This window comes from Oncorhynchus clarkii, chromosome 5, assembly GCF_045791955.1.
Source record: "Oncorhynchus clarkii lewisi isolate Uvic-CL-2024 chromosome 5, UVic_Ocla_1.0, whole genome shotgun sequence".
Classification (NCBI taxonomy): domain Eukaryota; kingdom Metazoa; phylum Chordata; class Actinopteri; order Salmoniformes; family Salmonidae; genus Oncorhynchus; species Oncorhynchus clarkii.
Genome location: NC_092151.1, coordinates 28,067,275 through 28,081,369, shown reverse-complemented (window position 1 = coordinate 28,081,369; position 14,095 = coordinate 28,067,275). Strand labels below are relative to the sequence as shown.

The 14,095-nt window shown below is 40.9% G+C and overlaps 1 pseudogene; it reads left to right on the top strand.

Moving 5' to 3' along the window:
• The first annotated feature begins 4,538 nt into the window (after positions 1–4,538).
• LOC139408604 (intracellular hyaluronan-binding protein 4-like) overlaps positions 4,539–14,095 on the top strand; it is a 46,931-nt pseudogene continuing 37,374 nt past the window's right edge.

The following is a 14,095-nucleotide window of genomic DNA, read 5'->3' as shown; positions in this document are numbered from 1 at the left end:
CATTTTTTAATGGTAATTCAAAAGCCAAAAATAGTGAAAATTGAATTGCCAAAACGTTGAAAATATTCTATTGTAACTGTCAGGTCCACGTTGAGTAAACATCAATAGAAAAATAGTAAATAATACAATTATTTTGAATTCCTTAGTCATCATCTCATCTCTGCTCAGGCAGTAGGAGCCAAACTGCCAGACAACGTTATCTCTATAGCCTACTCCCCATACTGTTCTGTATTTAGTCATGCTGCTGCAGGACTGTCTGACAAAGATATGGCATGCTTTCACTGTCACCTGTTTTGAGCCCCACCAGTTCAGCAAAAATTAATAAATTAATGTAAATCACCTGTTTTGCATGTTATTTTTGCATTAATTCATGTCACATATCAGTTTGCAAACAATGTAAAAAAATATATAAATGTTATTAATAATTAATAAAGCCGCATACAAACATGTTTTCTTTCTTGAGTAAGGCAGGTCCAAAATGCAGGTGTTTCAGCCAAGCTCATTACTTTCTGTGGTCATGGGGCAGACAGCGAAATACTAATCAAATCAAATTTGTCACATGCGCCGAATGCAACAGGTGTAGTAGACCTTACCTTGAGCACTAAGAGGGGGGGGGGGGTTCAATGCAAATAGTCCGGGTGGCCATTTGATTTATTGTTCAGCAGTCTTATGGCTTGGGGGTAGAAGCTGTTAAGGAGCTTAAGGAGCATTTTGGAGCTAGACATGGCGCTCCGGTACCGCTTGCCATGCAGTAGCAGAGAGAACAGTCTATGACTTGGGTGACTGGAGTCTTTGACAATTTTTGGGGCCTTCCTCTGAGTGTACAGAGCGTAGGCGTTGGTAATCTTTATTTGCACTTTGATTGGCTCATGGTTCTGTCACTCATGGGGACACTACGTCACCGCAGAATCTACAGGGAGAGCTAGGCAGTTAAAACCCCCTTGGGTGCTGCCATAGATTTACATTAGAAGTGCCCAACCAAGAAGGCTCAAGGTCATTGGCCACAGATAAAATGGCGTCAAATCTACCATAGTTTTGATTGGACTGATCATGTTACTTTCAAAATCTTAGCTAGGCAAGCAGTCATCATCATGAATCACGTTGACAATCTACTGGCAAATCCTTTTCAATCCTTGACATATGAAGATAAATTATAGATAAAGGTATCGGGGCTCATTGGACATTGGACATACACATTACACAGTCGGTAATCGCAAATTCAACAATGAGTGGTTTGGAAGGAATCAGTGGCTAAATGCAAGCATTGCAAAGCAATCACTGTTTTGCTTCGCCTGCCTGCTATTCGATGGAGAGGGTGTGTGGTCCAAGTCTGGATTTAAGGATGTAAAACATCTGTCTGAAAGGGTCTCTTTTCCAAGCTTAAAAGGATAAACATTCACTCGCAACACCATGGGCCAGAAAAGGTTGAAAACATTGGCCATGCTGTCAATCCAGCATGACTTCTACCTCGTTCCAAACAACTGGAAACTCGGACCTGGGAAATCTCAGACTTGGCCATACTGACAACTGGGAACTCTGAAAAATACTAGCTTTGACTGGGAAAATATGTTTGGGAATCCAACTCAGAATTCCAAACCGGGAACTCAGGCCTCTTTCTAGAGATCTGACCTGAAGATTGCTGACGTTTTGATTCAACCTTGTCTTGAAAGCACCTTTGATGACAAAATTTGCCCACAAGAAGGACCGCAGCACCACCTTCCTGTTCAAGTGAGCACAGCACAACAACGGTGAGTCCAAAAATGTTTTGTAAGCTGCTGCATAAATGAGCGCATGTGCTTTTCTTCACCAGGACAGGATACTATATAATGTTGATGGGTCTGTAACCATGTTTGCCAGTGACAGTCTCTACCCATTCAAATATTTGTTTTGTTTTTTAAGTTCAGTAATAGACCCATGCAATTTTAGTTGACATTGCAAGGGTTGTTTTTTGTTCTGTTGTCTCCGTTATAGTTCAATTAATGTGTTATGTAGTGTAGTGGCTTTGCTGTCATGCATAAAACAATTACACTTTGCCCCACCAAGATTTACATACTAAAACAACCACTGTGTACATTCCTCTCTCAGGTCTATGTGGTCTGTGTGTATTGAGGCATAAAAATGTATCCATCTCTGCCTGAGCCGGAAAAAACTGTCGCAATTGATTATGGTAATTGTAGGTAATTACCACTTTATGCGCAAACTAGGTTGAATATTTGCTTAATAAAACTACAACTCCCTTCAGCCCAGCGTCCTACATAAACTCAGCAAAAACAGAAATGTCCTCTCACTGTCAACTGCGTTTATTTTCAGCAAACTTAACATGTGTAAATATTTGTATGAACATATCAAGATTCAACAACTGAGACAAACTGAACAAGTTCCTCAGACATGTGACTAACAGAAATGGAATAAGGTGTCCCTTAACAAAGGGGGGTGGGGTCAAAATCAAAAGTAACAGTCAGTATCTGGTGTGGCCACCAGCTGCATTAAGTACTGCAGTGCATCTCCTCATGGACTGCACCAGATTTGCCAATTCTTGCTGAGATATTACCCCACTCTTCCACCAAGGCACCTGCAAGTTCCCGGACATTTCTGGGGGGAATGGCCCTAGCCCTCACCCTCCAATCCAACAGGTCCCAGATGTGCTCAATGGGATTGAGATCCGGGCTCTTCGCTGGCCATGGCAGAACACTGACATTCCTGTCTTGCAGGAAATCACACACAGACCGAGATGTATGGCTGGTGGCATTGTCATGTTGGAGGGTCATGTCAGGATGAGCCTGCAGGAAGGGTACCACATGAGGGAGGAGGATGTCTTCCTGTAACGCACAGCATTGAGATTGCCTGCAATGACAACAAGCTCAGTTTGATGATGCTGTGACACACCGCCCCAGACCTTGACGGACCCTCCACCTCCAAATCGATCCCGCTCCAGATTACAGGCCTCAGTGTAACGCTCATTCATTCGACGATAAATGCGAATCCGACCATCACCCCTGGTGAGACAAAACCGTGACTCAGTGAATAGCACTTTTTGCCAGTCCTGTCTGGTCCAGCAATGATTGGTTTGTGCCCATAGATGACGTTGTTGCCGGTGATGTCTGGTGAGGACCTGCCTTTACAACAGGCCTACAAGCCCTCAGTCCAGCCTCTCTCAGCCTATTGCGGACAGTCTGAGCACTGGTGGAGGGATTGTGTGTTCCTGGTGTAACTCGGGCAGTTGTTGCTGCCATCCTGTACCTGTCCCGCATTTGTGATGTTCGGATGTACCAATCCTGTGCAGGTGTTGTTACACGTGGTCTGCCACTGCGAGGATGATCAGCTGTCCGTCCTGTCTTCCTGTAGCGCTGTCGTAGGCGTCTCACAGTACAGACATTGCAATTTATTACCCTGGCCACATCTGCAGTCCTCATGCCTCCTTGCAGCATGCCTAATGCACGTTCACACAGATGGGCAGGGACCCTGGGCATCTTTATTTTGGTGTTTTTCAGAGTCAGTAGAAATGCCTCTTTAGTGTGCTAAGTTTTCATAACTGTGACCTTAATTGCCTACCGTCTGCAAGTTGTTAGTGTCTTAACGACCGTTCCACAGGTGCATGTTCATTAATTGTTTATGGTTCATTGAACAAGCATGGGAAACAGTGTTTAAACCCTTTACAATGAAGATCAGTGAAGATCATTTGGATTTTTACGAATTATCTTTGAAAGACAGGGTCCTGAAAAATGGACATTTTTTTTTTGTTGCTGAGTTTAGTTCTTGAGTTTATTTATCTTGTGAATGATTAGATGTCTCTGTAGAGAAACGGCTGGTTGTGCTCACAAATAATAATATGCATATCTTATCTTCTGGGGAAGAGTAGCAGGCAGTTGAATTTTGGCATGCTTTTCATCCGGACATGAAAATACAGACTCGGACAGACTCGGACAGGTTGAAAATGTCAGTGAAGACACTTGCCAGTTGGTCAGTGCATGCTCGCAGTACACATCCTGGTAATCTGTCTGGCCCTGCGGCTTTGTGAATGTTGACGTGTTTTAAGGTCTTACTCACATCAGCTGCGGAGAGTGTGATCACACAGTCTTCCGGGAACAGCTGGTGCTCTCATGCATGTTTCAGTGTTATTGGCCTCGAAGCGAGCATAGAAGTAGTTTAGCTAGTCTGGTAGGCGCGTGTCATTGGAATTTCATAATTACTATTAATTACACATTCATTAAATCACTCAGAGATTTGATAGAAGGAGAAGTGGGAGTTTTGTTTTGTCAATGTACTATTTTGATTTGGGTGGATTAAGTTAGTTTCCCTATTATGTATGGATTTTTTTTTTTTGTATCATGTTTTGGTTTCAAGCGGTCCAGTTGGTGGTGGCAATACACCTTTTTGGTTTGTGGTCAGCCTAGAAACCCACAGAAGAATAACACACATTTCCGGGAAAATTCCTCACAGTGGTAGCTACTTGCCAGCAGTTAAGTTATAATTCTATTCTATACTTTTTGATAAACATATTTTATCAATCTTAAATTAATAATTGCTAGTTTGCAGGAATGTTGAGTAACGAGGCTTTTCAGAGACAATTATCTACCATTGTCGAGGTATTAGTTGAGGCGGGAGTTGCGGAGATGGGCAGACTCCTCAATGAGTGCTCTGCTATTGTTATGCCTCTAAAGTTGGTCCAGCAGAATGAGGAAAGTATTTTGCTGAAGAGTAGGCTTCAACGTGTTAACAAAACCAAGACAGTGAGTACACATTTGGTCGTCTACCATTGGAAAAACGAGTTTGCAGGCGACTGATGACAAACTTGGCTAGCTAGCAAATTGTTATTTAAAAACTTTTACCAGAATCCTGCAATTTTTTAAAACCGTGAACTTCAAACGCAAATATAAACTTGAGTTTATAGAATAGAATCCATATAACGTTATACATATGAGATGAGCAATGCAAAATATGTAAAAAAATTTTAACGTGGCCAGTGATTTCAAGTTTGTGTATATTGTGGAAGTGTAGTTTCGTCGGATTGAGGCAAGCATAGCTGTACGGACTCCGACCGAAGGACACTCCCCTTCCCGTTCGGGTGGCGCTCGGCGGTCGTCGTCGCCGGCCTACTAGCTGCTAATGATTATTTCCTCCCCCTCCTTATGTGTTAATTGAGTGCACCTGTTTTGAGTTAGGTAGTAAGGCTTTATTAGTCAGCCGGCCCACAGGGTTCCTTGTGCGGGATTAATTATTGTGATCGTCTGTTTGGTGTACTTGTGTGCACGTCTATGGGTTTTGTGTTTTCCCATTTTGTGGGTTTTTCCTGGACAGTTTAAGTCCCCCTGTTTGGGGCATTTGTTTGTTCAGTACGCCCTGTGTTTTTGTGAGGGTTGGCTGATGTTCAGCGTTTCTCAGTGCATTAAAAGAGCACTCCCCTGAACTCTCTGCTTCCTGCGCCTGACTCCTCACCCACTACACTCAGACCGTTACAATTAGTTAGTTACCTACTAGTCTCAAACTATGCGGCCTTCTCTAAATAATCATAGCTTGCGATACGGTCGAAACATATTGCCCATAAATTTCATCAGGTAGAAAGAATCCTTCAGTTTTTCACAGATCCATACAGCTATGTGGTCCTCAATCCGACGAAACTACACTTCCACAATATACACAGACTTGAAATCACTGGCCACATTAATAATGTTTACATATTTTGCATTACTCATCTCATACGTATATATGGATTATATTCTACTGTATCTTAGTCTATGCTGCTCTGGCATTGCTCGTCCAAATATTTATATATTTTAAATTCCATTCCTTTACTTAGATTTGTGTGTATTGTTGAGAATTAGATATTACTGCACTGTTGGAGCTAGAAACACAAGCAGTTTGCTACACCCGCAACAACATCTGCTAAACACATGTATGTGACCAATAAAATTGGACTACACTTCCCCAGTTGCGCTTACACACAGGTGGTTGGAGCATGCTAAATAGAACAGGTCTCTTTTCTGTAAACAAGCTCTGTAACAGATAGATATGGTCGTGTGGGAACCCTATCAAGGTGTGTATCAATTTAACCTTTTGTTTTTTGAAAATTATTTCTTGTTGATATGGAAGATACTCCTTATGCTAATAAAACCGTACCGCAAGCGATGCAGACTGAGCGTCTGGCGTCTTAACAAAACTACGTCCAATGACTTATGTGTAATGGAACTGAGTCATTGTCAAGTACTAGCTACTTACTTACTGAACCAAGATACTTCCCCTTTTATCTGTGATTGAACTGTCGTTAACCCAACAAGTCAGCATGTGAGAGTTAACCCTAGCTAACCTGCTAGGTCATTAACTTCATATTTCAATCTTTCAGAGACAAAAAAAAAATCTATTTAATCCAGGCTGTAACATATTGTGGAATAAGACGAGGGGTATGAATATTTTTTTAGGCACTGTATCAGCAAACTCAGTGATGGTGGGGAAAATAATTGTTTTTTTGTGGGGGTGGCATCGGAATGACAGACACGTTTCTATACACATCATTAAAATCCAGACAGAAAATATTTACACAAGAAGCAACCTAATATCACACAGTCAAACTCTCATTCATTTAGTAAGTTCACCATTCTGCGATTGTCACTGTAAGTGTCACATCTCGCTGTAAGTGTCACATACTCTGCCGTTGCTGATGATTTTAATTGAGCATGTTGTAACTAATTACCTCATAAGCAATTTTTTATTGTATTTATTTTTGACAGATCTCTTTATAAAGGCCCCATATAATGGTGACTGACTGGGACATTTTCTCTTTTTTGTGAATTAGAATTAGATATCTCCATCATTCATGGAGAGGTTGGGTAAAACATTGTTGGAAAAAATTGCAATGTTAATGAATGTGATCATGGTCGAAAAGGAGAAGACTGTCTCGGGCATGAGCGCCCAGAGACGTGTCAGTCGGGCAAGGGGGACAGAGGAAGGAGCACCAAGAGGTACACACCCATAGGGAAGATTTTCTTGTCTCCTTCTCAAAAGGTCAGAGGGGAGGGACCTCTGAAGGGCCTAAAATTAACACCCGCCAAATGCGGGTAGATTTTGGCTCTGGCGGGTAAGATGTTTTTTTCATCAGCAATGCTGGTGGGTGGTCAAGGCTCCACAGTGCAAGCATTTAACTTGAATTTGCAAATACAGAAAAGTCATATATGAGCACATTAACAGCAAAGTAAATGCTGCAGTAGCTGTTTTCAAAGTTTTGTTTCATAGCTGGTAGATAATCACACAAACTATGAATTCTATAATAATATTACACCCAATTGTGTGGAAATTGACCTAACTTTGTCCTTTTTGGCTATTTACATTCTTTGGTTCACAAGCTCCCGCCCTTAAAGGGGCAGCTGAATATTTTGTCTTGTGATATTTAGTTTAAAGAAATGTTTTAATGAATTAACATTGAGCAATACACCACAACATTTCTAACTAGTAATACATTTGTTTTAGAAACATTACCAAGTATGCTCATCTGTGACATTTTTTTTTGGGGGGGGGGGGTGTAAAATATATATTTTGACAGGTAAAAAATCAGATTGATTTGTAGTTTTGTTTTAAATCTAACTCCCACTGTGACTGGTAGACCAAAAGGTTAGTTTTAGGCCCAGGACCTCTGGCTTCTCATCCAATGGGTTTTCATAAGGAGACGAGGATAGAGGGTGCGAGGAGTATGTACAGTGCATTTGTAAACTATTCAGACTTTTTTCCACATTTTGTTGCATTACAACCTTATTCCAAATTTGATTAAATCATATCAGAAATACTTGATAAATTAGCAAAGTGTTTCTGGCTATGGCTGGGCAGTGTATGTTTTTCCGCGATATTCCAAATGTCTATCGCAATTTTTAAATTTTTTTTAGGAGTGTTTCTGTCCGCTTGTTCTCATGTTATCTTTTTGGTCTTGTCTCCATCGCTCCTTCTGTGCTGTTAGCACCTTCCCAATTACACCAGAGATCTGTATATAATGATGAAATGCCCATGTCTCCGCCCTAACTATGGGAGTTGTTATTCCCAAAGGCGGGAAGATGGGTGACAAGCTTAAGTCCAAACTCAGCCCACAGAAACGCATTGGGCATATTATGCCGAGTGAAACATCTGACTTCAAAGGGTTTGGGTTGAATGCATTAAGACACATTTCAGTTCAATGCATTCAGTTGTACAACTGACTTGGTATTCCCCTTTCACTTTGCCTCTTCCTTTGTTTACACACACACACACACACACACACACACACACACGCACACGCACCAAGCCCCTGCCACTCACACAACAAAGATATCACTTCGTCCTCTTGACAAGCGGTTTCAACTCGCTATTTGCATTTGAGGTTTGGTCCGACAATCAGTCATATGGACACCAACACATTGAGACATTATTTTACTGTAATGGAGAAGTGAACATTTATAACAAAACCCCGGTCTATTTCTATGGGTACATGTACTGTTCACACCCCTCTTGTTGGTGGAGAGAATTTAGCAGGTTTAAAGCTTATTTCCCGCAATTCTACACATTTTGTCATGGGGTGCAAAGAAGAATTGTTAGTTTTTAAGCAAACTTTCTTGCTATTCTATACATTTTGCCATGACTAATGTTTATTCATGTGATATTTGAGTGGCAAAAAATTACAACACCTATCTGTGGGCTAAAAATCCAAAATTAAAAAAACGTTCGCTGACATGGGCTAGTTGATCTGGACACTTCTGACAAGTTATAAATAGCTCTCTAAGGTATGCAATGACAAGAAGCACTGATGATGTGCTTTTGCATTCTATTTTATATTTGTTACTGTGTATTTTTTTATTAATTTTATCCCCAGTCAAGGCAGGCTGCGACACAGCATGGGATTGAACCCGGGTCTGTAGTGACGCCTCTAGCACTCCGATGCAGTGCCTTAGACCGCTGCGTCATTTGGGGGGCCCCCAACTTGTGCATTGTACTATTACAACTTTCAAGAGTAAGTTTGTTTAAAGCTGGACTGAGTTTATTTGGGGGGGGCACCGACACCCCTCTGCCAACATCTCGCCCCACAGTTTGGAAACCACTGTTCTAGCCTAGTGCAATTTGTACTCCTAACTGACCCACTTAGCTAGCTCACTCACCAGATAATGGTAACAACAAACAGTGCACGTGTATTTGTATGATGTAAATACTAGGCTGATTTCTAACCATATTTATGACTAAAAAAGGAATATGTTTTACGATGGGAGTTCATTGTTTCAAACACTGGAGTTAAACTCTTAGCTAGTTAACTTCGAATATGGACTATTTTGATGTGGTGTTTTTGATGCACATCTTTATTTTTTGAATACACATACTGTTTTTTTTAGGAGACGGTCTTCATTTCCACAATGACTGCACTCACCCTGTCTCTGAGAGTGCTCATCAAGAGGAGGATGACTTTAACCCCCAGACCTCACCTGCCTCAGAGACACAAGATGACCAGAGAAACACAGAGCCAAACTCAGGCAGGAATGGAGAAGATGTCCAGTGTGGAGGGGAACCTACTGGAGGTATGGGCAGGATGACACTGGGTATGGTATAGTCAATTAGCCATAATGTGTGCTGTAATTTTATGAAACGTAGTACTTGAATCAGTCAGCTAATGACATTGTGGCACCACTACCATTAAGCCAACTTTTTTTGAATCAGTGTTTATGATTTAAGGATACTCAGGACAATCAGTTACACCCCTATTTAAAATGAGTGTTCCAATGCATTTATTGGGAAAAATGCCACCAATTAAGCCCTATTCGGACGGGATTCATTTTACTGGGCGAGGTCGGTGATGTAACCTTTACAAAACAGAGCAGTCGTAATTTCTGTCCCGTGTGAATCTGCCACATCAGTCATTTTCACAAGTCTGGAGAGTAATAATTCCAGGCTGAATAAACTAGTTTTTTAACAAACTCCAAGATCTTCTGGTAATACTATATCCCGTGCGACTCGACATCCCTGTGCTGTGAGGGGTATTACAGCGTTTACCATGTGCTGCCTGCAATTTGTGTAAGATCAGGGGAACAAATTGTTGCTTTAAACAAAGTGCTATGCATGTAGCCAACAGATGAGATGAATGATCTGTTTTGTCATATAGCCTGTCACCTTTCCCAGTTATTATTTATCTTTTAAAAGATTCTTCTGATTTATATTGTGCCAATTAATTGATAAGTTGGCAAATACGTCAGTTAATTAAATGTGTGCATACAGTTTATTTATTATATTACGTAGAATATTTAGAATTTCTCTGAAATGAAAGCCAGTTCGAATCATGCTCTGGAAAAACATGCTGGCGTAATAACTACATAACCAACGTTCTATAGTACTGTTGAATAGGGCTTTAGACTGTTGAGGAATACTTTCCTTTAGGGTGGGTATATTGTTTGCCGTTTAAATTATTTCTGAGAATTGTTAGTTAATATCCACCATCTTATTCATACATGTAATGCAGTAGTTTGTTTTACATTTACGTCTCAACAACAACAATGACCCTCAGTTGCAGATGTGGTATTGCTCTCTTAATTTGATCATCAAGAAGAAGTTCACCTTAATCCCCAGCTCTCACCTTCATCAGACCCAGAGAAACAAGACAGCCAGCCCTCAGACATGGAGCCAAACCCAGGCAGGATTGGAGAAGATGTCCAGAAGGCCATTCATTTGCGAAGTTTGTGGAAAGTGTTTCGATTGGAGATGCACGCTTAAAGCCCACCGTAATCATCACACCAAACCCTTGTTGTGTCTTTACTATCATTAAATTGAACACTTAGTTTTTTATCAAAGATTCTCTGTAATTAGTATTACGCGATCAAACTGATTAATCATGTAACTGTAATTAACTAGGAAGTCGGGGCACCAAGGAAAATATTCAGATTACAAAGTTATCATTTCCTAAAATAACTTTTCAGATATTTTATATCTAATCAAATAGTCTTCTGATTAATAAATTATTTACTTTACCTTACGTTAGTCTCATTCCAAACGTCGTCCATACATCAATTGTCTTAAATAATTTATTTACTAACTAAGTAATTCACAGAAATGCATAAACAAACAGTAGATAGTTACAAGGAAATGATAACGGAGTTTCCCTAGTGGGATAAACCAGTATCGCGGCTTGGACTTGGTGGACAAAAGGGAAGTGGGGGTCGACTAAGAAGTCACTACAGAGTTAATAATTATAACAATTGAAATGCTAATCCTTTACACATGAACGCTCAATCATTCGGGAACAATTGCAATCAATATATATATTTACGCTCAGTGTGTCGTCTTGACCTTTGTTGAAAAGTTAGTTTCTGTTGGAGAGTTTTCGTCCTCTCTCTCTCTCTCTCTGTGCCGTGGTTAGAGTGTTTTGTTCAGAGTGACATTCATTAATTTCATTATAGAATGGATGTTTCGGCGGTTGTCGTTCTTCGCGTTTAATGATACTGAATTCCTAGCTGCAGACTAGTAATTAATATCAAAGACTTGTTCTTATTCTGTCGGTAATGATAGTCTAAGAGTTTAACCACGTGGTATGGTTAAAAGATTCAGCAATGGTCTACAACCTTTGTCCTCCCGTGATTGAGAGAAAAATGGTCTCGTGAGAATTTCTCAAAATTTGGGTTTTATTCAGAATTGCAGAAAAGGGGCTGTCCCAGGATGCTTGACCATAACTGGGCTCATGGGCGGTCCTCTGATTTAGTTCAACTAAAAAGGGAATTGGAGTTTCCTTCATTAAACAGTCCAAAATCACATTACACAATTTTACAAACAGTATCATACTCACTCATTCATCTTATACAACAATTAGATGTAAACCTCATATCTGACGCTATTATATAAACAGCGTTATGGTAATGTGGCCACACCGTCTCCCATGAGCTTCCCCAAGTTGTACCAGACGGATCAGTTCGTAGCTGGATTTTTCACCGATCTTTTATACCTTCTCCGGAACGTAAACGTTGTTCGGACTTCAGGTTCTGTGAGGTGGAAGAAATTCCTTTGTTCTCTATGAAACTTCACTCTCTCTCTCTATACTGTGTGGCCATGAGGAGATCCTCTCCTCAGGAATTTACGACCTCTCTCTGACCACAGCAGCCTAGTTGAAGGAGGCAAGGGGGAGGCAGGGAGAGGGGATGGGGTTTGCTGTACCCAAAGAGGGCAACGTCATGACACCCTTTAGCTGCCCACAGTATGGGAAATGTTTTGGTATGAAGACTGGGTGTAATAATCACCTCTTGGCGGAACATTCTAAAGACAAGTCCTTCAAATGCACAGATTTTGGGAAGAAGTTTGCTTTGAGAAAAGGTTTCGTCAAACACAGGGATTTCAACCCAACTCTGCATACCTGCACAGCATGTGAAAAATCATTCTGTGGGGAACGTGCGCTAAAACGGCACAACTTCAGTGATCACCCGGAAAAGGCATACATCTGCTCTTTGTGTCCAAAAACCTTTCGGTCATGGCCAATATGGAAACGTCATAAGGCAGAGCACTCGGGAGAAGAAGTATTGCTGTGAAACCTGTGGCAAGCTTTTCTGTTCATCTTCATCTTTAGCCAGTCATCAGAGAACAACTCATAGAGCAAAGGCTTATAGCTGTGATGTATGTACTAAAGGTTTCAGGGATGTAACCAATTTCCAAAAACATATGACCTCCCTCATTAGAAAAGGCCATGTTAGTCTAGAAAAAGCTTTTGCCTGTAGTGTATGTGAGAAATGTTTCTCATGTGCACGCACTCTCAGCGATCATCTGACCATCCATATCGGAGTAAAATGTTTTGGTTGTAGCATATGTCACAAACATTTTCGTCTTTCAACCAGTCTCAAAGGTCATATGACTTTACATACTGGAGAGAAACCTTTTGTCTGTGGCTTATGCTGCAAGAGTTACTGTCGTGCAAGCAAGCTCAAAGCACATGCTCTTGCCCATACCGGCGAGAAACCTATGGCCATCACCCATACCAGAAGAAAAGACTACCGTTATGTCTGTGACGTATGTGGCAAACATCTGCCTGATTTATTCAGGCTCAAATGCCATATGTTAGTACATACTGGTGAACAACCTTTTGCCTGTGATCTATGTGGCAAAAAGTTCAATCACCCAAGCAATCTCAAAAGACACAAGCTGTCTCACACAGGGCAGAAATTGTATGTTTCGAATACTTGTGGTAAAGGTTCAACAACCCTTAGGATACATCAACGGAGTCACACTGGTGAAAAGCCTTACTTGTGTGAAATTTTTGGGCAAGGCTTCACCTCGCATGTCTACGTCAAGAAACACAAGATGATTCACCTGCCATCTCAACGTCGTTCAAGACCGCAGAACACTGGGCCAAAGTCACATGTCTGCAGCTACTGTGGTAAAGGCTTCTGTTACAGATCTGTGTTGGATCAGCACATGTGCACTCACACAGGAGAAAAACCATTCAACTGTCTCATTTGTGGGAAATGTTGCATGTTTAAGGCTGCTCTTGAAATACACATGCGCAGTCACACAGGGGAGAGACCATATGCTTGTAATGAATGTGGCAAGAGTTTCTCCCAGAGTAGTCATTTAGTATCTCACCAGCATCTGCACACTGGTGTTAAAGCATTTGTATGCTACAAATGTGGGAATGCCTGTAGCTGAAATCTGAAAGTTCATAAGTGCAAGTTCAACCAGAAAACAGTCCATGGACAGAATGTACAGGATCACTGAAGAAAACCACTCACATGATCACTCTGGACCCAGTTTCCCAAAATAATCATAAGGCTAAGTTCATCATTAGAATCTTTGTAGAAGTATCGTTAAATCTCCAAGTTATTTCCCAAAACCATCATGGCACTTAAACACTTAATTACCAACTGCCTCAGACCTCATAAAACAGCTAGGTTGAGTCTTTAGATGTGTCCCCCCCATAGTTGCCATATCTTTGCAGTTGTTACAAACCAAGGATAAAAAGATACTTCAACTGAAAACCGAGATGACGGCATTAAATGATAAATAGGCCTATGATGTAGCTAATTATTATTTAGCTAATTGTAGGCAACTGTATGTATTTTTTGCCTCAATATATTTATTATGTGTAACAATGTGCTCAATGATGTGCCAAAGTGCATTTTATAGG